The 23,506-nt window shown below is 43.0% G+C and overlaps 1 pseudogene; it reads right to left on the bottom strand.

The window, feature by feature from the left end:
- The window catches only part of LOC142459555 (glycogen synthase kinase-3 alpha pseudogene), a 108,716-nt pseudogene extending 86,565 nt beyond the window's left edge, over positions 1–22,151 (bottom strand).
- Positions 22,152–23,506: the final 1,355 nt, after the last annotated feature.

Genomic DNA, 23,506 nt, shown 5'->3' on the forward strand with positions numbered 1-23,506 from the left:
GATTAGCAAAGGGTAGGAATATGTTTCTGGTTGGAAGATTAGCAAGAATTTAACAGGGCAATAGCATTTCAACTGAATCTTACAAGATAGATAATAACATGCTATTAAAATAATATATTAATATGTAAAGGAGATTTAGAACCTTCTGCCTCAATAACGGCTTACCCTTAACCCTTGTGTTTTGGTATCTCTCGCTCAGCTTAACTGACACTCAATTGCTCAAAGGTTACTGGTTATCTCCTAATTAGTTTTCCTTAGTCCTTGCCCTCTCAAAGCTCTGCCAAATCCACTGTTGTTGATTCAGCCATCTTCTCACAGCTCCTTTCTTTCAAGGCTTTTGAGCATTATGTACCCTTCCTTCCCTCCTTCCTCTCTAACTCTCCTATTATTGCTCCTTAGCTACTCTCCCACCTCTCAGGTATGTATTCGTTCTCCTCTCTCCACTCTTGGCTTAGCTTCATTTGTTAGCCTGTCTCCTATTACCATCAAAATAGCTCAGACTCTCACCCTGTGGGGATCTCAGAGTTGTTCTTCTGTCTCATTGCCTAACATCTTTTTCTGGATATCCATCTGGCACCTCAAAACTGACATGCCCGTAGCTTCATGTCTGTTTATAGCACAGTAAGATTCAGTAGTGTCTGTGTACCATGTTCTGTTTACGTGTTCATTTATTGATGAACATTTGGGATGTTTCCAATTTTTGAGTATTGTGAATAATGTTGCAATAAACATGGTGTAGATGTAACTGTGTTGCTTCTTTCTGGTCTCTTGGGTCTATACCTAAGAGTGGAATTATTGGGTCATGATTAATGCAATTAGTTTTATTGAATTGCAAACATGAGCAAAGAGAAGCTGGCAAATAGTCCATATTTTGTTTATACAACAACAGAAATAATTTTTTTTTAAGTCTTCAAAACTGACATCCAAAAATTAGCTGAAGCTGACCTCTGGCTTTACCAATTTGATGCCCGACTTCTCCATCTTCCTGGTTTTGACTTTTAATTTTTGACTCAGGCTTAGCCACACCGTGGAACTCTTTCTTTTTTTTTATTAAAAAACATTTTATTAGGGACTCATACAAATCTTATCACAATCCATACATATACATACATCAATTGTATAAAACACATCTGTACATTCTTTGCCCTAATCATTTTCTTTTTTTTTTAATCTTTTTAAAATTTTAACAATTTATTAGGGGCTCATACAATTCTTATCACAGTTCATACATATACATACATCAATTGTATAGAGCACATCTGTACAGTCCCTGCCCTAACCATTTTTTTCTCCTCTTTTCTTTTTTTACATTTTATTAGGGACCCATACAACTCTTATCACCATCCATACATATACATACATCAATTGTATAAAGCACATCCATACATTCCCTGCCCCAATCATTCTCAAAGCATTTGCTCTCCACTTAAGCCCCTTGCATCAGGTCCTCTTTTTTTTTCCCCCTCCCTCCCCTTTCCCCCCTCCCTCATGTGCCCTTGGTAATTTATACCTCGTTATTTTGTCATATCTTGCCCTATCCGGAGTCTCCCCTCCCCCCTTCTCTGCTGTCCCTCTCCCAGGGAAGAGGTCACATGTGGATCCTTGTAATCAGTTCCCCCCTTCCAACCCACTCACCCTCCACTCTCCCAGCATCGCCCCTCACACCCTTGGTCCTGAAGGTATCATCCACCCTGGATTCCCTGTACCTCCAGCCCTCATATGTACCAGTGTACAGCCTCTGCCCTGTCCAGTCCTGCAAGGTAGAATTCGGATCATGGTAGTTGGGGGGAGGAAGCATCCAGGATCTGGGGGAAAGCTGTGTTCTTCATCGGTACTACCTCGCACCCTAATTAACCCATCTCCTCTCCTAAACCCCTCTATGAGGGGATCTCCATTGGCCGACACTTGGGCCTTGGGTCTCCACTCTGCACTTCCCCCTTCATTTAATATGGTATATATATATACATATACATATACACATATATACACACACTTATATCGTTGTTTTTTTTTTTGCATGATGCCTTATACCTGGTCCCTTGGCACCTCATGATCGCACTGGCCGGTGTGCTTTTTCCATGTGGGCTTTTTGCTTCTGAACTAGATGGCCGCTTGTTCACCTTCAAGCCTTTAAGACCCCAGACACTATCTCTTTTGATAGCCGGGCACCATCAGCTTTCTTCACCACATTTGCTTATGCACCCATTTGTCTTCAGCGATCCTATCATGGAGGTGTGCAGTCAATGATATGATTTTTTGTTCTTTGATGCCTGGTAACTGATCCCTTTGGGACCACTCGATCACACAGGCTGGTGTGTTCTTCCATGTGGACTTTGTTGCTTCTGAGCTAGATGGCCGCTTGTTTATCTTCAAGCCTTTAAGACCCCAGTCACTATCTCTTTTGATAGCCGGGCACCATCAGCTTTCTTCACCACATTTACTTGTTCACCCACTTTGACTCCAGCCGTTGTGTCGGGAGAGTGAGCATCATAGAGTTCCAATTTAATAAAAGAAGGTATTCGTGCATTGAGGGAATGTTTGAGTAGAGGCCCAAGGTCCTTCCGCCACCTTAATACTTGACCTATAAATATAGACACATAGATCTATTTCCCCATATTCCTATATATATTTGCATGTACATGTCTTTGTATAGACCTCCATGAATGCCCTTTGACTCCTAGCTCTTTCCTCCATCTCCCTTGACTTTCCTCCTGCCCTACTACCATGCTTCATCGCCACCTGGGCTAGAGTATACCTCTTCTCTAAGCAACCTTACCCTTGATCATTTCCCACCATGCCTGCCACTCCCCCTTCTCTACCATTTGGGGTCCCATGTTTTTCCCTTGTCCCTGGGTTTGTTAACACCACTTCCTTACCCCCCCTACCCCCCCACCCCAAGTCCCCCCGGAACTGTCTGTCCCGTTGTTTTTCCTCCAGATAGTTCATCCAGCCTGTCCTATTCAGACAGACCTGTGGAGTCACTAACATGCACGAAAACAAGACAGAGGAAAACAAAGCAACAGTATATAACCAGACAACAAAACAACAAAAACAAACCACTGACAAAGAACAGAACAAAACAGTTCACAAGAGAAAAGCTTGTAGTTAGTTCAGGGATCGTTTGCTGGCCCTTAGGAGCGTTTTCCAGTCCAGTCTGTTGGGGCACCACGCCCTGGCCCCAAAGTCCACTTTCAGCATTCCCTGGGACCTTGCCACTCCATTCCCTTGCTGTTCCGCTGCACTCCCCCAGTGATTTGCCTCGGTGTGGTGGGATCAGGTCAGGTGCAATTCCCACACTGTGTCTCTGGTGCTGTCCCCTGTATCGCCCTTAGTCACTGAGGGGCATCATGTCTCATAGTAGGGCCAGGTGGAACTCTTTCTTATCATACCTGTGGGCCCATTTTATTTTTCCTGGTGAAAATTACTTATGCATTCGTTGGAATGTCCTGTTGCCATAGTTTCTTTCTATCTTTAAGAATAAAAATCTGCTTATTTATTTATCAATTACTACCTTTGTGGTCACATAATTAATATATTATACAATTCAATAATTCGATCATGTTAAGAATTGTGTGATTTCTGGGAAGAGGGAGAACCACATTGGGAGCTCTGTAGTGATTGCTGGCTTGAAGAATGAGAGGCCAAGTTGGGGTCCAGGACATGCAATTAGGTTTCACATCATCCCTGGGATTTGCTTCAGGTTGTGGGCTGACCTCCCATGAAGTGTACATCCTCCCTGACCCCCTGTATGCACTGCAGAGATGCAAGGACTTGTGACCTGGTGGCCTGGCCACCCCAGCCTGTGCCACCCATGCCCCACAAACCCCAGGCACCGTAGCACCCTGCAGGCCCCAAGCATCACAGGGCCATGCGAGCCTCGCCCACACTGAATTAGAGGGCCACCCAAGATGCCCTCCAAATACATAATTCCAGCTGCCTAAGGAACAAGTAAACCTCAGTAAGATAGAGACTCAGTGTGATCCCACAGTACAGTAGGCTTCGGGTTGTCCTTAGAATCATTCTTACTATCCCTCAGGAGAGAAAACACAGGGCTCCCGGACTCCAGGGAGAACAGTGCCAAGCTCCAACCAAATGACACACAGACAAGAACCCACATCAGCAACTATGACAGGAAAGCAAGAGAAACAAAATGCAATATTTGAGGAGGACCTGAACCTAGTGACATACATAGAAGAAGCAGACTTTGAACCTCCACAAAAAGAAATCTTCAAAATTCTGCTTAAAGTGATATGTGGGATTCAATACAGGAAAAAGATGAATAGTAGAGAGGGCAGAGACCACCTATCAAAAGGAAATGTAAGAGTTAAGATGCAAGAGAATCAAAGAATACGGCAAGAGACCTCACCAACAGGATGGAATAAGTGGAGAATAGTATCTGCGACCTTAAAGATAGTCTAGCAGCATTCAACAATCGTGAAATGCAATCAAACAAGATAATCAAAGAAGTTGAGGAAAACCTGAGAACAATGAGTGATGCCTTGAAGTGGGACAACATTCAAATAATTGGGGTACTACAACAAGATGTAACAAAGAAATCTCCAGCCAAAATAGGGAGGGACATCCTGGAAGAAAACATTTCCAATTTAATGAAGGAGAATCAGACAATCACCCAGCAAACAGAGAGGACACCAATGAGACTGAACCCCAAGAAGAACACACCACGGCATAGAGTAGTTAGATTATCCAAATTTGAGGAAAAGGAGAAAATCCTAAGAGCAGATAGAGAAAAAAAATTAAGTCACCTATAATGGTAATCTGACTTATCAGGAGAAACCTTAAGGAAGAGGAAAAAGTGGAGCAGCATCTCCCAAAAGTTGAAGGAGTTAACAATAACCCCAAATCCTCATCTTGTCAAATTATCCATCAAAATAGATGGAGACATAGGAGTTTTCCCAAGCGAGGAAAAAAACTTGAGAATTCATCAAAACAAACAAACAGAGAAAACCAGCACTACAAAAATCCTTTCCAAGACATTTTGGACAGTAGACCAACAGAGCACACTCATGAGACCACCATATGGCGTAACACCATCCAGAAGTCAATGCACTGAAAGCAATGCCCAAGACATCAATGATCCGATGGTGAAAAGAAATCAAGAATGAATCCCCTGCACAAACACAGCACACTCCTAAGGAAGGAAGTAGCAAACTATCTAACACAAATGATATGAGATGACAGCAAAGACTCCACAGATGGAGGTAATAACTCTGAATTCACCCATTAAAAGACCAAGGTTAGCATACTGGATTAGGAAATAAGACCTACAATCTGTTGTCTGTAAGAGACACATCTCAAGCTCACAGACAAAAGTAGACTGAGGATCAAAGACCAGCAAAAAGTATACCAAGCTAATGGGAACTGTATAAAAGCAGGAGTCGCAATCCTAATCCCTGATAAAATCTATATCAAAGGTTCAGGACATAACAAGGAACAAGCATGGGCACAATTTGGTGCTTAAGGGATCGGTAGACCAAGAGCCAGTGTGCATAATAAGCATACATGCACCCAAGGAGAGAACCATGAACTTTGTTAATCAAATCCTTCAAAAGTTGAAAAAGAAATCACAGGATCAAACAATCAGTAGGAGGCTTCAAAACACTGCTTTCCAAGAAAGATCAGTGGGAAAGAAGTTCAACAAAGAGGCTACAGAACTAAATTCTACAATCAAACAACTAGACTTGACAGATATATTCGGAGCTCTCTACCCAACAGCAAAAAAATTCACATTCTTCTCAAAAATAGACCAAATGCTGGGACACAGGTCAAGCTTGAGTAAATTCAAACACGGAGGTCACTCAGACTTCCTTCTATGACCACTACACCGTAAAGCTTGAAATCAACAAAGGAAAGATTTTTTTAAAAAAGGCAAATACTTGGAGAATGAATAACTTACTTCTTCAAAAGGCTTGGGTATTAGCCAAAATTAGAGATGAAATCAGGAAATTTCTAGAAACTAATAGAAACTAATGAGGATACAGCATACTAAAACCTATGGGATTCAGCAAAGGCAGTTATCAGAGGATTCTTTATAGCAAAAAATGCACATATGGAGGAGAGACTCACGGTCAATACACCATCACAAAACCTTAAGTAGTTGGAACAGAGTCAACAGAATAATCCTTCTAACAAACAAGGGAAATGAATTATAAAAATCAGGGCAGAGATTTTAATGAGTGGGAAAATAAACAAACAAAAAAACATTGAAAAAAATCTGGTTCTTCCAAAGGACTAACAGAGTAATCAGACCGTTGGCGACACCCCGACAACAGATAGGGAGGGGCAGACATCGCTAGTCAGGTAAAGGATGAAACGGGGAACATGACCGACTCCAATTAAATGAAGAGATTAATTACACAGCGTTATACAAGACTGTTCTCCAATGAATACAACAACTTGGAAGACATGGACAAATACCTGTAAAAACAAACCTTCTCTTGATTATCTCATACAGACGTCAGAAACCTGAGCAGACCCATAACAAAAGGAGAAATACAGAAGGTGATTAAGGAGCTACCAACTCAAAAAAAACCCCAGCCCAGATGGCTTCACAGGAGAATTTTACCAAGCATTCAGGAAAGAGATTATACCAATTCTACACAAGATGTTCCAGAACACAGAAAAGGGTAGCAAACTCCCAAGCACATTCTATGGAGCTAGTATTACACTGGTACCAAAAGTGGGCAAGGAGTATACAAACATAGAGTACTAAAGGCCAGTATCTCTAAGGAACACTGATGCAAAATCCTTAATAAAACTTTGGCCGAAAGAATGCAAGAGGTTATCAAAAAAATTATCCATCATGATCAAGTAGGATTCGTACCAGGAATACAGGAATGGCTCAACATTCAAAAAGGCATCAGCATTATACATTGCATTGACCACAAAAAGGATCAGAAGCACCTGATAATATCAATAGATTCAGAAAAAGCATTTAAAAATCATTTATTAGGGGCTCATACAACTGTTATCACAATCCATACATACATCAATCATGTAAATCACATCTGTACATTCATTGCCCGCATCATTCTTAAAACATTTGCTCTCCACTTAAGCCCCTGGCATCAGCTCCTCATTTTTCCCTCCCTCCCCGTTCCCCCCCGCCCTCATGAACCCTTGATAATTTATAAATTATTATTTTGTCATATCTTACACTGTCCAATGTCTCCCTTCACCCACTTTTTGTTGTTGTCCATCCCCCATGGAGGATGTTTTATGTAGATATTTGTAATTGATTTCCCGTTTCCATCCTACCTTCCCTTCACCCTCACGGTATCTCCACTCTCACCACTGGTCCTGAAGGGATCATCTGCCCGGGAGTCCCTGTGTTTCCAGTTCCTATCTGTACCTGTGTACATCCTCTGGTCTAGCCAGAATTGTAAGGTAGAATTGGGATCACGAAAGTGGGTTGGGAGGAAGCATTTAAGAACAAGAGGAAAGTGGAATTTCATTGTTGCTACACTGCACCCTGACTGGCTCATCTCCTCCCTATGACCCTTCTGTAAGGGGATATACTGTTGCCTACAGATGGACTTTGGTTATCCACCCTACACTCCTCCTCATTCACAATGATATGATTTTTTGATCTGATGATGCCTGATAACCCGATCCCTTCAGCACCTCATGATCGCACAGGCTGGTGTGCTTCTTCCATATGGGATTTGTTGCTTCTGAGCTAGATAGCCGCTTGTTTACCTTCAAACCTGTATCTCTTGATAGCCAGGCACCATAAGCTTTCTTTGCCACATTTGCTTATTCACCCGCTTTGTCTTCAGAGATTGTGTTGTGAAGGTGAGCATCACGGAATGCCAGTTTAATAGAAAAAGCTTTTGACAACACCCAATACCCATTCCTAATTAAGACACTCAACAAGATAGGACAGGAAGGAAATTACCTCAATATAATACATGCTATGTGTGAAAAACCAACAGCCATTGTTAGAATCAATGGAAAAAAGACAAAATCATTTCCACTGAAAAAGGGCTCCGGACAAGGATGCCCTGCGTCCCCACTTTTATCCAACATCGTCCTGCAATTCCTAGCTAATAATATAAGACAAAGGAAGGACCTCAGAGGTTTTCGTCTCAGAAAAGAAGCGAAACTTTCATTATTTGCAGATTATATAATTCTACATATTGTGAACCCCAAAGGCTCCACAATAGGAGTGCTGGAAGCGATAGAGGAATATGGTGTAGTGTCATGAGACAAGATCAACAAGCAGAAGTCAATTAGATTGCTATATACAACTGACGAGATTATAGAATAGTGATCAAGAAGGTAGTACTCTTCACAGTAGACAAACATAATTTGTAATATCTAGGGATATACTTAACCAAGAAACCCCATAAGATCTGTACAAGGAAAACTATAAAACATGATTACAAGAAACCAAAGGGACCTCCACAAATGGAATAATAATAATTTTTTAAAATAGCCCAAATTAATAAAAAAACTGAAAGCAATAAATGTTGGAGGGTGTGGTAGTCACCTAACCTGGTGTCAATTTAAGGATTAAGAGTGTAGGCGTGGAGTCTAGGCTGTCAATCTGGAGATAGCCAATGAGACTTCTGTGGGCATGGCCTCATACTGAGAATTCTGGGAAACCTGGCACTTCCTCCTTGGAGGCGGAAGACCTTTCTCTCTCTGCTACTCTCTGGGAGACATTGCAGAAGACAAGCCACATGGATGCAACCAGACCTTGGAAGCCAGAGAAGCCACAGAGAGGTCCCTGCCAGCACTGAGATGCTCACAATGCCATTGGACCCAAAGACTTTCTACCCACTGGCTTGTGATTGTCCCGCACTTGGCTTCATGGCATGTGTTTCATGTGTCTGAAGAGGACTTTATAGATTGGTGTTGGACATATGGGCTAATATCAGATTTATGGCCTTGGACTGGACTGTGTTGGGATGTTTTCTCAATGTTCAATTCCTTTTGTATATAAACCTCTCCGTTATATACATTTGTGTGTCCATGGATTTGTTTCTCTAGTCTACCCAGACTAACACCGAGGAGGTGTGGTGAGATAGGAACTCTCATTTACTACTGGTGGGTGGTCTTGTAGATATGTACGGCCACTGTTTAAAGTGATCTGGTGATACCTGAAACAGAGGGAAATTACATTACCTTATGATCCAGCAATTCCACTTCTGGGCATATACCTAGAAGAAATAAGAAACAGGCCACGACCAGATATCTGCTCTCCAATGTTCATAGCTGCACAGTTCACAATCTCAAAGAATTGGAAACTGCCTAAATTTCCATCAATAGATGAATGGATTAAAAAACCATTCTGGCATGTACACAATGGAATGCTGTGCATCCCTAAAATATAGTGATGAAATGATGAAACAACTCACTTGTAGGAAGACCTGGAGCATATTATGCTGAGAGAATTTAACCAAGCATAAAGGTCAAGTGCAACGTGAGTCCACTGAGGTAAGTTCAAATAGCAGACTTGGCACAAGGAAAAATGCACGTAACACATAATTCCCGGCTGAAGACCAGATACTCTGGCACAAACCATACAAAGCCTAATGATACATATGTCATCAACTAGAGAAAAAAAGATGCATATAGCACCTGTGCTAAAGAACATCTCCCTCCACTCCCCCCCCCACCTCTCTTAGGCCCTTAAGGCCCCCAAGGGGTCAGGTGTTAAAAAAAAAGAGAGACAGTTTAAGGTTGCCAGGGCACTAATCTATCCTAGGGGAGAATATTGTTTATGTCTCCATAGGAAAGGGAGAGAGCAGATCTCATCCCAGTGCGCCAATCCCTGAGGACACTGTTCCTGCGCAGAGCAGCTTGTTCACAGAGAGGACTGCAGCATTGACCTTAACCTGGGAATGACGTCCCCTCCCTAGTTGACAGTGCTGCAGAGGACAGCCCTGAATATACAGTTCAGAGTGGCAGCTGGTCTGACCCACCCACAGCGGGGCAATCCAAGAGGGGAGTGCAACAGAGCCGTAATGGAAGCACAGCCACGGGATCCCTGAGGAATCCTGATCATGGACCTCAGACTCATGGGGCAGGGCTAACATCTCCTCTGAATCAGTTGGGGTTTACTCACATGGGGGCCACATTGAATGCCTCGAGGTGTAACGTGGTGAGGGTCGGGAGTGGGCACCAGATCTCTCCATCCTTATCTGCAGGAAAAGCAATGGGTCCTTGTAGGATTTGAGCCCTCCAGACACGAATGTTGAGGGCTAATTGGGTAGAAGTGCTGTTATGTAAGAGGGACCCAGAATATGGAGCCCTGAAAGAAAGGGGGATTGTGGCTGATGGATTATATAGCAAGTCCTGCTCGCATTTTAACAGCGAGAGATTCATCTACTCTCAGATGGGATACCAGTTACACTTGGAACTGTTTGTATGGTACCTCTCTCTCTCTCTCTCTCTCTCTCTCTCTCTCTCTCTCTCTCTCTCTCTCTCTCTCATTTATTGACACAAGATAGGCAGGACAAGCAATCCCAAGGAGACAGTGATGGGACCTATGGTTCCAGGGGGTATGGGAGGGGTGGGGGAGAGGGAGGGGTAAATGCTGAGCCAATAACGACAGGGACCGGGGAATAGCAAGGGTTCTAAAACTGATGGTGAGGAAGCAGTAGCATCCCTGGTCATGTTTGATCAATTGAAATGTAGTAGGAATTACTGAAAGTTGAATGATAGGCAAACATGATAGTGGGGCAGGAGAAAAGACAAAAAGAAAAAGAGGAAGAAGAAAGCAAAATCTATACATATGTATATATTAACATAGATATGTATATTTGTAATATAGGTGTATTTGTCTATATAGGTATATATACTTGTATGTAAACACAACACGGAAGCAGATGGGATTTGGGCCTCTACTTAAATCTTAGCTCAGTACAAGAAAGGTTTGTTCTAATAATGTGACACTGTGTGATACCCTCCTCCCTGAAGACAAAATGGGTATATAAGCAAATGTGGTGAGAAAGCTGATGGTGCCTGGCTACTTAAAGATAAAGCATAAAGTCTTAAAGGCTAAATCAAGTAGCCATCTAGCAGGGAAACAACAAAACCCATGTGGAAGAAGCACACCAACCTGTGTGATCATGAGGTGTTGACAGGAATGGGTCTCAGAAGTTCAAAAGCAAGCAATCAAGTGGATGTGAAGGAGCATGCACAAAGTGGAGAACCCAAACCCACCTGTAAGACAATCCCAATTGGACAGTCCCTTGCAGAAGGGCCAAACAAAAGAGATGATAAATCCAGGGTGTGGTATAGCACTGATGAACCACACAACTATCCTCTAGTTCTTTAATATTTCCTCCCCTTACTGTTATAGCTTTTGTTTTACCTCATTCATCTTGTTAGACCTGTGTAGGTTTGTTTGAATAATTATGATTATTCAGTGCATGGAAGTCAAGATAGATAAATCTTCAGAAACAGTCATGGAAGTAATGACTTCCTGAGGATACGGAAAAGGGGCAGGGGGAGCTGATAGCAAAGATGACTGTATATCCCACCCAATAATAATAATAACAAAAACAACAATAGCTCCTGGGGAGTAAGGGGAGAGGGGAGAAAAGGGAGCTGATATCAAGGAGTTCAAGAAGAAACAAAATGGTTAGAAACTGATGGTGGCAGCAACTGGACAATTATGCTTAACTTAATTGAATTCTGGATTGTTATGATATCTGTACGACCTCCCTGCAAAGAGATTAATAAAGAAAAAAATACTTGTGCAATCATCACCACAAACAATTTTAGAACATTTTATTCTTTCTTATACTCATTGTTAATTGCTCCCCATTTCCCCCCCCAGCTCGTCAGTCATTGCTCCATAAAACCATTAATGCAGCTACTGTCTCTACAGATTCACCTATCCCAGATTTCATATACAGAAAACCAAACAACAAAACAATAAAGAAGGAAAATAGAGAAAAACCTCAATCGAAAAGAAAGTAGACACATTAAAAACTAGAACAAATTTAAAATGGATCCAAAGGGAGACCAGATGGTAAGGTGTTGAGTTTCACTGTAACTGCACCTGCAATGACCCACGTCCCAGTGCGCTCTGCGTGACAGTGCTGCTGTAACACAGATACCACAGCGAGTGGCTTCAGTGAACAGAAATTTGCTTTTCCACAATTTAGGAGGCTGAAAATATGAATTCAAGGCAATGGCTCTCAGGCAGTGGTTCAACCTTCCTAATGCTGCGACCTTTTAATACAGTTCCTCATGTGGTGGTGACCCCCAACCATACAATTATTTTCATTGCTACTTCATCACTGTCATTTTGCTACTGTTATGAATCAGGTGACCCCTGTGAAAGGGTCATTTGACTCCCAACGGGGTCTCGACCCACAGGTTGAGAACCGCTGCTCTAGGGGAAGGCTTCCTCTCTGTTGGCTCTGTGGTCCCTGCCCCCTCTATAGCTGCTCAGTTCCTTGTTGATCTTCATGTGATGTGGCATCTATCCCCACCCCCACCCCCATCAGTGCTTTCTTTTTTTTTAATATAATTTTTTTAACATTTTATTAGGGGCTCATACAACTCTTATCACAATCCACACATATACATACATCAATTGTATAAAGCACATCCGTACATTCTTTGCCCTAATCACTCTCAAAGCATCAGTGCTTTCTTGTCTTTGTGCCTAAGCTTCTCTTTCTAAACCTCAAAACGATATGTCTTCACCGCATTTGCTTATGCACCCATTTTGCCTTCAGTGATGGTGTCGGGAAGGTGAGTAGCAGTGAGTGCCAGGTTATTAGAACAAGGTGTTCTTGTATTTAAGGAGGCCTTGAGTAAAGGCCCAAAGTCCACCTGCTATCTTAATACTTAACATATAAATATATGTACATTGGCCTCTATCCCTTTCATTATATATATATATATATATATATATATATATATATATATATATATATATATATATATATATACCTCTATAAATAGCTTTGGCTTTCTACTTCTTTACTCTATTTTCTTTCAACTGTGGTGAAAAAAAAGTGGATGGTGCCTGGCTATCAAAAGATATATAGTGTCTGAGTTCTTAAAGGCTTGAAGTTAAACAAGTAGCCATTTAGCAGGGAAGCAAATAAGCCCACATGGAAGAAGCACACCAGCCTGTGTGATCATGAGGTGTTGACAGGATCAGGTATCAGATAGAAAAAGATCCAGAACAAACAATTCTGTCGATGTGAATGAGAGGGGTTGGAGTGGAAGCCCAAAGCCCATCTGTAGACAATTGGACATCCCCCCACTGAAGGGTTACAATGAAGGTTACAATTCAACCAGGGTGCGGTATAGCACCGAGGAAACACCCATCATTCCTCTAGTTCCTGAATCATCCCCCACATACCACTATCATGACCCAGTTCTACCTTACAAACCTGGCTAGACCAGAGTACACACATTGGTGCAGATAAGAGCTCTGAACACATGGAATTCAGGACAGATAAAACCCTCAGGAACAGTAGTGGGAGTAGCCATATCACAAGGGGAGGGGGTGGTGGTGACTGCTGGGGGCGGGGGGAGGGGGAGAAAGGGGAAGCTCATCACAAGGTTGGGTATATAGCACCCCCCTCCCAGGGTGACGAATAACAGAAATGTGGGTGAAGGGAGACCATGGACAGTGTAAGACATGAAAAAACAACAATAATATGTAATTGGTTAAGGATTCATGAGGGTGGAAGTGAGGGGAAAGGAGGAGAAAACAGAGGAGTTGATAATAAGGGCTCAAGTTTTCGAAATTGTTGGTGGCAACAAATGTACAAGTATGCTTAATACAATTGAATGATGTATTTTCATAATATTTGTTAGAGCCCCAAATTAAAATGATTAATATAAAACATGCATGCTTAAGACACTCCCAACTATCAATATAGCCTTTTAAAAATATAACAAAAAACTGGATTCCCAAATGGGATTGCAGAACAAGTAGGATTTTCAACACGCATTTTGGGTGTGGGAGGAAATAATTCCATGCATAACATTGTGAACAAAACTTTAAGAGAACTCCAACCAACCCGCTGAGAAGATTCCTTGTGGTAGCCTACTTGGCAAACACCCCCCCTACTCCCTAGTTTTTGTTGGGTGCCATCGAGTCAACGGGGAATGTTGGGGGACCCTTGTGAGGGAGTAGTACTGCCATCTAGGGTTTTCTAGGCTGTCGACAATTTTCAGGTGACTGGTCGTTTCAAACCACCTAGCTCTCAGTTAGCCAAGTGCTTCATCTTTGCATGACTCAGGTGGCTCATTCCTGTTAGATCTACATCTGGATTTGCTCATGGACTCCTCTCTATATAGCTGGCGCTTATGCCCCTCGCTTAGGTGGTGAGTCTTAGAATTAGAGTGACCGCCAACACTGTCTAACTCTTTCCCAATAAGCAAAGCTACACATGCTTCCTCTGTGCAGGCAGGATTGGCCAAGCAAAGTGCAGTCTCCTATTTAGCCTCCAGGGTTTCTGTTCCCAACCATAGTTATACTTGTCAGGTTATTTTTTTCTGCTGAGGAAATAGCCTTAATTTACATTGATTTTTTTAAAAAAAGATTTATTACAGGCACAGCCGTGGTTGTTTGTGCCTGAGGTAGAGGTTCAGCTTGCAGCCGCCTCATCCATGTATCCCTCTGTTTGTTCATTCCGCAAGCTTGATTGGACACTGACTTTGCGCTGGATGCTGGTCAGTTGGATGGATGGCATGGTCCTGTTCCCAAGGACTTTATCAACTAGGTTCTAGCTGTATCGCTGTCTGCCTGCTTCATGTTTAGTGGCAAGCATGTAATCACTCTAACACTTATTCACTCACTCACTCATTCATTCATCCATTTACTTCTTTTACAGCACAGGTTCCCAAGCTCATTTGGCCTACTGCCCTCTTTTCAGAAACAAACACACACACAAACAAACAAATCCCTCTACTCTGCCCCCTGACAAGGAAACACTTGCATACTGTAGCTTATAATCCAGGATAAAATGTAGGTGTCTGCTTTTGAGCCCCCTTGGATTGTTCCATTGCCCCAGTACCGCCAGGGAGTGGTGTCGCTCACATTGGGAAACATGGCTTGATCGGCTCCTTGAGCCCTGGTAGTAGAGTGGGTAGCACATGGCATTGCTAAGTATAAGCTCTGTCATTTAAAATCACTAGCCACTCCACAAGAGAAAGCTGAACCTTCCTGTTTGTGTAAACAGTCAACAGTCCCGGAAACCCACAGGGGCGGTTCTACCCTGTTCAATAGGGTCACCATGAGTTGGAATCAACTTGATGGCAGTGAGTTTTGAGTTTGGCTCTCACCCCTATCATTATCAGGACCTTTTTGCAGATGACTTTGTATGGGTTTTAGAGTCCTTGCTTGTCCTACAGAACTAAGTCAACCGATTCTTATTTGAGTCCCAAACATTGCATGAGTTCCTGGCTCTGCACGAAGTATTGGTAGTAGTGAACCAATACCGCATTTCCTGCCCCATGAATCCCCTGCTCACATTCCAAAGGTACATACTACACTGGTTCTCTAGGGACCCTGATGGCCAAAGTCACAATCCGTGTAAACTGAGCTAGCGTTTGCTTTCTTTATGCAGATCTAAGTTGTTTCCAAGAAGAGAAATCATACACAGCACTGACAAACTCTCCTGAACACAAAGCAGGTGAGTCCTGCTTGCAAAGGAAATGAGGGTAGAGCTTGTCAGCCTCAGCTTAGGCGCCATGTTGTCTTCTGAAAAACCACAATCCTGTCACTGGTCACCATCATTGGTGGGTGCTATGCTGTGAGTACAACTACACCCATAAGGCGGCCTTTAAAAATATGTAGGAAGTGGCTGGAATGGGCAGAAGATAAGAGGATTTTTTTTAAGTGTCATGTCTAACCAAGAGTAGTTTTCCAAAAGTAGTTCTTAAATGTAGGCCCCTCACCCCTTAAATCTGTCACGATAAAACATCTCCTTTTAGCTGATGTATGGCAAGGAAACGATCACCGTCCATCAGAATGACACATTTCCATCTGCTGTATGGAGTACAAGGGAGATGAAGGTCATGAATAAGAAAACAAAGCAGCCTGTGATTTGTGATGTTGGGGGTTCTTTGGGAACTCTTTCCTTAGGAAGTTCATACTCCATCGTTTCTTCTCTTCATCATTCATCCAGAGAGATGCAGAAGTCTGTGTCAGCAGAGATGGAAACATTTTGTCTTCTCTCTTAGGTAGAGAAATAGGTTAATTTGCTTTGAGATCTGTGAAAAATGGAAGTCTTCGAGGCGTACAAATTTCAGAACATCTGACCCCAGAGAGCTCTTTAACAGAAGGGAACCCATCTGCCATCGAGCTGGCTCCACCTGATGGTCACCATGTGTCAGAGAGTAGAACTACTCCATGGTGTTGTCTTGGTCGTGATCTTTAAGGAAGCAGACTACCAGGTCTTTCGTTCATGAAGATGCTGAGTCGCTTCAAATTGCCAACCTTTAGGTTGGTAGTCAAGCAATAAGCCACGCGCCCCACCAAGGGAGCTCAGAAACCTCTTTTGTTGTTGTTCATAAGGGCCATGAATGCATTAGACTGTTAGTGACCCATATAGCGGAGTAGATGCCCTCTGCCCATGGACCAGCGCTGTGGGTGCTAACACAAGGAACGCTCTGGAAAGGGAATGGTCACACACGCAGTTAGGCTCAAATTTAGCCCTCGGTCATTCAATCTCCTTTATTTGCCATTTAAATATGTTCTGATTTTGACTGCTTTCTGCTTTCTTTTTGATCGGGGTTTTTCATCTGTTTTAATTTGTTATTCTTGTTGGGTTGCTTGTTTTTTTGTGTTTTCCTGTTTATGAAATCCAGGAGAGGCAAAGCTATCGAGACAGTAACTCTATTGCTGGTTTCTTGGAGGTGTGGCAGGAGAGGTGGGAGAAATGGGGAGTCAATAATGATGAGGGCAAGAATAAAGAGAATGTTCTAAGACTGCTTGTGGTCATGATGGTACAACCCTTCTGGACATGATTGAACCTTTGCATTGTATGAGGTGTGAATTATATGCCCATAACATTATATTCCCAGGGCTCCTAGACAACCCCTTTATGAAACACTTATTTCATTCTTTGTATGGTAACATTATACCTTTAAGGGGGACATTCCAGTGGGTCACAGACATGACATGGAGAAAAGTGCCCAAAGCTCAATATGTTACAAGAAGCAGAAACCAAGAGCCACTTTCTATTCTATCTCTGGAATTGAAGGCACAGCCACCTAGTTACAGCTAGGTGCCTATTTAAAAGGTGCCTTTTGACGGGTATCACCTTTCATACAGGATACTCTTTCCTTGCCCTTTGTCTGAGGTTGGGCTGCGGATCACAGAGCAGGCCTACGTCAAAGGTCATTGGATCGATGGTCATTGGTAGCAAGTTTCCGCGTGCAACCAGGTCAGTATAATCCCCCATTGAATATCATCAGAGGGCTGAAATAGTCTTCACCCCTAATTAAAATAAAGTTCGTGAAATGGAGAAGAAATCATGGCACTTAAAGATCCCATACAAACAGTTCTCCTTCTTTTATGATTTTTTAAAGAGGGAGAGGCAAAATAAAGAACAATAAAACCATATAAGGGGCTAACTTCAAGGCACTAAAGGACTCTAGAAGGCACTGGGGCTGAGGGGTAGTATCCCAGGAGGCACAAACACAAAAGGTGAGTCCCCTAAGTTTCTCAAAGGTGAGTCACCTAAGTCCCCTGAGTTCTTTGGAGAACATGTAGCTGGAGTCCAGTAGCAGTGGACAAGTGTACTGGTTCGCCAGGGGTTGAGCTGACCCACTGTCATGGGAGAAGCAAGAGACAATTCATAGAGGTGCCCCCCCCCAAAAAAAAACCCCAAACCAAACTCCACCAAGTATCATGCAGAAATATGGCGGCCTGCAGTGGGTGCTTAGTAACGGGTTCTTTTGAATACAGCTCTTTCCTCGAGCTTTGCAAATGTCACACCAGAGCAGCCGTTTTCCAGCCTCCGGCCTTGAGCGCAGTGCCAATGCCCAAGGAACTTCCATGGTGCCCCTTTGGGTTGGGCACAAGGCCATGTTTTATGCGCCCCACCATTCGTGAGCACTAGAGAGAATACCCCTGGATGAGGGTGGAGACTGGCTCAGCCACACCTGCTAGATCCTGCCCCTGCTCCATTGGGTGTGCTGAATTGTCTTACACTACCAGTATCGTTTTCCGTTTCTGCATTTTCCTCCCTTTTGTTCTTGTGTGAAAATGTTTTCTAAGGGAAACATTTGTTTCCCTAAATTTCTATTCTTTCTCTGAAGTATTAAGTCAAATTGGATAGGACAGTCTGCTGATATTACTGTTAATTTTCACTTTGGGGGCTAGTTTTTTTCACAAGAAACTCAACCATGAAACTGGCCCACAAGGAAAAGCTTTGGATTAGTTAAGTAAGACAGTTGGCATATAAGAAAACCCTCATGCCTTTGGCTGAAAGGGGAAAAAGGTGGGAAGAAATGTATAAAAAGTGTGTGCCTCAGTCCGGGGGGGGGCTGCTGCAACAGAGATCTCACGCTTGCAGGCTGTTAATCAACAGTGAACCCGAATGTACTGTCATGGAATTAGTGAGGATTCAGCAACCCTCAGCGATCCTACAGGGGAGCAGGTCCCTGTGAGTTCCCCCAGACTGTAACTCTTTACAGGAGGAGCAAGCCCCGCCTTTCTCCTCAGGATTTCAAACTGCTGTCCTTGCCCTTAGCAGCCCCCCTTATAATCACGACACTATCGGGTCTCCTTTTAAAGGAATAGAATAGAAGTTAAAGGAATAGAAGTTTATTTCTCCACAGTTCCCAGAAGAAGGCTTTCTTGTTGGTCTGGTCTGGGGAAGGTTCTTATCTTTTACAGCTTCTGATCCTGGGCTGGTTGGCAGTCTCCACATGGCAACAGTCTTGCTTCGTGTACACTTCCTCGTGTCTGTGCAGGAGCCCTGGTGGTGTCATGTTCTGGGCTGAGAACCTCAAGGTACACAGTTGGAAACTACCAGTCTCTCCATTGGGTTGAAAGACAGGGCTTTCTACTCCCATAAATAGTTACAGTCTTGGAAACTCACAGGGACAATTCTACCCTGTCCATTTAAAATGTATGGAAGCCACAGCACCGGGCCCTGAAGCCATGAAGATGAGATAGTCAAACTGTTGACCTTGTAGCAAGGAAGATTGGAAAATGTATAATTCTACAAACAGATTTTTAAGCCCTGAGGGATGAATGACTTTCAAAAATTTCTGATACCACAATTGGCAGAGATTTTGCCTTAGAAATCAGAGGCCGTGTTAGAAAAATGCCCAGCATGCACATGTTAAAGTCAAACTTCCGAAGGAAAGAAGGAGTAGGGCACATCTGCAGCCGAATGCCAGACTGGGATGAGTGGGAAGAAGGCTGCTAGCAGGACCAAAGCGAAGAATGAAGAGAAATCAAAACAAATCTCACAGAGCCTTAAAGGATTATATCTCACTCAAGGAGAAACCTTTATCGTGCATCTACTGGGGGTAATGCCAACGTTGGGTCGCTATATGAAATGCAGTAATGCTTAATCTCTTTGGTCTTCCTCTTTTTTGGCCAAGGAAAAGAAGCACATGGAGAGGTTAGAGCTAACCTAGATTTCCTCATCAAGGGTCTTTGGGTTGAAAGAACAGACAGCAGTGGGAAGTGGCCAGAGGAGTGGACCCCAAACCAAACTGTATTGAAGGCATGGGAACAAAGCACATTCAGAACTCAAGAGAACCAGGTAGAAGCTAACACAAATGGTAGCTCCTTTTAGGGATCAGGGGGAGAAAACGCCTACCTCAATAGTCTCATCCTAGTGAGTCCAAAACCCCCTTGAGATACCAAATATTCTGTAACACATCTTTATAAAATGAACTTCATGGAGGAAAGTCATAGATGCCATAACTTACTTAAACATTCACTTTCATAGGTAAAATGAAGAGAAAGCCGTCATTGAAATAGAAAAGAGGACTCCCGGGAGAGTGGTAGTGTTACTTGCCATAGCTCTGACTCACGGTGACATAATGTATATCAGAACAAAATATTGAGTGGCCGCTGTCCCACCGCCGTGATCTCTGACACGCATGCGCTCATTGTTGCCATCACTGTCCGTCCATCTCCTCAAGGGTTTTCTTCATTTACATCAAACTTCCCAAACCTGGTGTCCTATTCTAGAACGTGGTCTTTCTAGACCAATTTCTGGAGACAGGTGTCCAAAATGAACCAGCCTAATCACTTTTTTGGGTATCTTTAAAAAAATTTTTTTTATTGACATTTAATTCTCATATTACACATTTCAATGGTTAAAAAAATTAAATAAGAGTTGTTCAATCATCATACAATCAATTAACATTTTTTTCTTTATTTTTGTGCCCCTAATCCATAGCTCCCCATTTCCCCCAACCTCCCTTGCCATGACCTTAAAAAACTATCAATCCAGTTACTGTCTCCATAGATTTACCTCTCCTGGATTTCATCTAATGAAAAACATACCACAACCACCCTCCACAAAAATTACAAAATAAAACCTGAATACAGAAGGAAACAGAAAATAATGAAAAGGAGAGCACATTTAAGCTGGATCAAAGGGGGGACAAATGATAAGGCATTAAATTTTGACCCAACTACATCAGCCTTAATCCACTTTCGAATGCACTCTGTGAGAGCAATGCTGTTCCCATCAATGATCAGTGGGTAGAGGGGTTTCTCCGGAGACTGCGTCCATATGGAGGCCCTTGACATGGATTCAGGATTTCACTGCCATCCATTGGCTTCTGCAAATAGGTGCTTAGAAATTGAGCTCATATACTGTGCCCTCTGCTTGTCTTGCATTTCACTATTTACCATTCTCATATTACACAGGCTTCTTCTGTGTGGACTGCGGTGTCACCTAACTTGTTTTAAAGAAAACTTTTGAAACACCAGATGCCATTCTTCCTGACAGCTAGGTACCGCCTGATGTCTCCACCACACTTTGCTGCAGCACCCACATCTTTGTATCTTCCGAGATGTCTTCATGAGGACAAGTATGGAGGAGGACCTCCCACAAAAGCGAATTATTCCTAGATTAGGGCTCACAAGGAAGTGCAAGCTCAAAATCCATTCAGATTCCACATCCACTTGCGAGATATCATTGTCATTTTATTGAGAGATGTTACAAAGCATCCTCTTTGGAAAACTGATCATTCTGTTCATAGGATCCTTGACCTCGTCAATGATGTAGAATGTAAAACAATGCTTAGGAAACGAAAGTATACATGCACAGGGAAACTTATTAGACTAAAATACGTAGATTGTTGATTTGTAGAGATTACAAACTCAAGTGACAGGACACTGTGCAAACAAAGAGGGTTGGGGTTAGGACAGAACTTTCAAGAACACTCACTTACTAAGGTCGAACTATGCCTGTTGGACTCAACTCTGTCACAATAAAGCACAGAGAGAGTACGGAAAGAGCAAGTCTATGGCAGTCTTAGGTTGCCAATTACTGGATTCCTTCAGCACAAGAACTTTGAACCAAAGTTCAAAGGCTTCTGGCTCCACAACCTTGGGATACGAGTCATCTGCCTTTTTCCCACACTGGGGCATTTCAGGCCACCGTCCAAGCAGAGCATGTCGTTTCCTCCCACCTGCTGCTTCTAAGGAGCTTTCTGGTTGCATAGGTCTCTCTTTATTTCTTCTGCCATTGACTTGCTCATTCTTCTGACAGACCACAGGGAGTTAATGTGCCTTGCCAACACCACAACTCGAATGCAAATTTTCTTCCTGTCTTCTTATTTTTTATTCCTCTTGCTCATCTTTTGTCTATGTGTCAGTTATCAAAAGGACCACAGCCTGGGTCATCTTAATCATCACCTCCGTCCTCAGAGTGACTTTATTTAAATTTTCTTCTCTCCATTATTCATTTTTCACTTCCCCATTGTGACTTAGGTGAAGGTTTGCCAGGGCAGATCCTCCGTTTTACATTCCACAATACATACAGGTTTTGTTTCCGTCCCCTCAGTGCATCGTCGTTGATTCCCCCTCCTTGCCAAGGGACTTTAAGGGGGCCTTTCAGAGCAGATGTGCTCCATGCGGTGTGCCATTGGTTTACCCGACCGCTGGCTGCTTCCACGCCCATGGAGTGCTGATCCAAACAGCAGAAATCCTTGAGAATGTCCATGTTTCTTCCCTTTATCATGATATTGTAATTTAATCAAAACAAAAGTACTTTAGTTCAAACAAAATGTGAGCTGCCCTTTGGTGTGTAAGTGCTCCGGAGCGATGACAGCGGGAGGCATAAAGGGAGTCCTGAGTTGACACGCAGATGCGATAGCAGACTGATGCAGTTCAATTGTACTGGCAACGTGATTTTTTTAAAATGGTGACCCTTCTAACTAGCTATCATTGTGCAACAAAACAACTTTCACTGACCTTGAACAACCAGTGGAAGCTGATGGCCTTTCAATGACTTGGGCCAAGAAGTCACAGTCTTGCTCTCAGTCTAGGCCAGTGGTTCTCAACTTGTGGGTGGCAACCCCTTTGGGGGTTGAACAACCCTTTCGTAGGGGTTGCCCGATTCATAACAGTAGCAAATTTACAGTGATGAACTACCAATGAAAATAAATGTGTGGTTGGGGTCACCACAGCATGAGGAACTGTATGAAAGTGTCATGGCATTAGGAAGGTTGAGAGCCACTGCTTTAGGCGATCATGTGCCACTTAGAGGCAGTGTGTTTGGGGGACTGCAGCATGAGGGAACAAACTCCCTCCCCACCTCCTAATGGATGGAATACCAAAGAATCTGCAAGCAAATTTCAAATAAATCAGATCACGGCCTTTCTTTGAATTATGTAACAGTGGCATTCCTAGGAAATTTGGAGTTTATGAAAATGTGTAAAATATACAGAGGGAATTCAAAAAGGTTGTGGGGAAATTCCATAACCTTTCCCACTTCACCATGAATGTGTGAAGCCCTCTCTTATGTTACTTGTTTGTGTAATATTTTATTTGCGTAACCTTTACACAGGACTTCTGAAAGTCCCATGAACACAGCCTATTTGCTTCACTGTTGCAGGGAACATTTCTGCATATTCCAGCTTAGTTGGCATTCTTGTCCTGTGCCCACTAAAGACCCGTAATGTGCCAACTCTCACCCCCACCTAGTTGATATCTTTCTCTCTGCAGACTGGCTTCCTTTACTCGCCCAGTGCACTGCTTGTGGATCAAAATGGCATCCTCCACTCTGAATCTACAGCCTCTCAGCCTGTCTATCATATTCAGTGGGGCCTGGTGGCACTATGGTTAAGTGCATGGTTACCAACAGCAAGGCCAGTGTTCGAACCCACTGGCTGCTCCTTGGAAGAATGATGGGGAAATAAGCTCTCCTAAAGATGACCCAACTGGAGACCTAAAGATGACCGAACTGCATGGGGCAGTTCTGCTCTGTCCTATAGGGTTGTTGTGAGTCAGAGCAGACTCTGGGTAAGGAGCACACTCCCTCATTTGGGTTCTGATGATGATGGTGGTAGTGGTGGT

This window comes from Tenrec ecaudatus, chromosome 1 (assembly GCF_050624435.1).
Source record: "Tenrec ecaudatus isolate mTenEca1 chromosome 1, mTenEca1.hap1, whole genome shotgun sequence".
NCBI classification, from domain to species: Eukaryota; Metazoa; Chordata; class Mammalia; order Afrosoricida; family Tenrecidae; genus Tenrec; species Tenrec ecaudatus.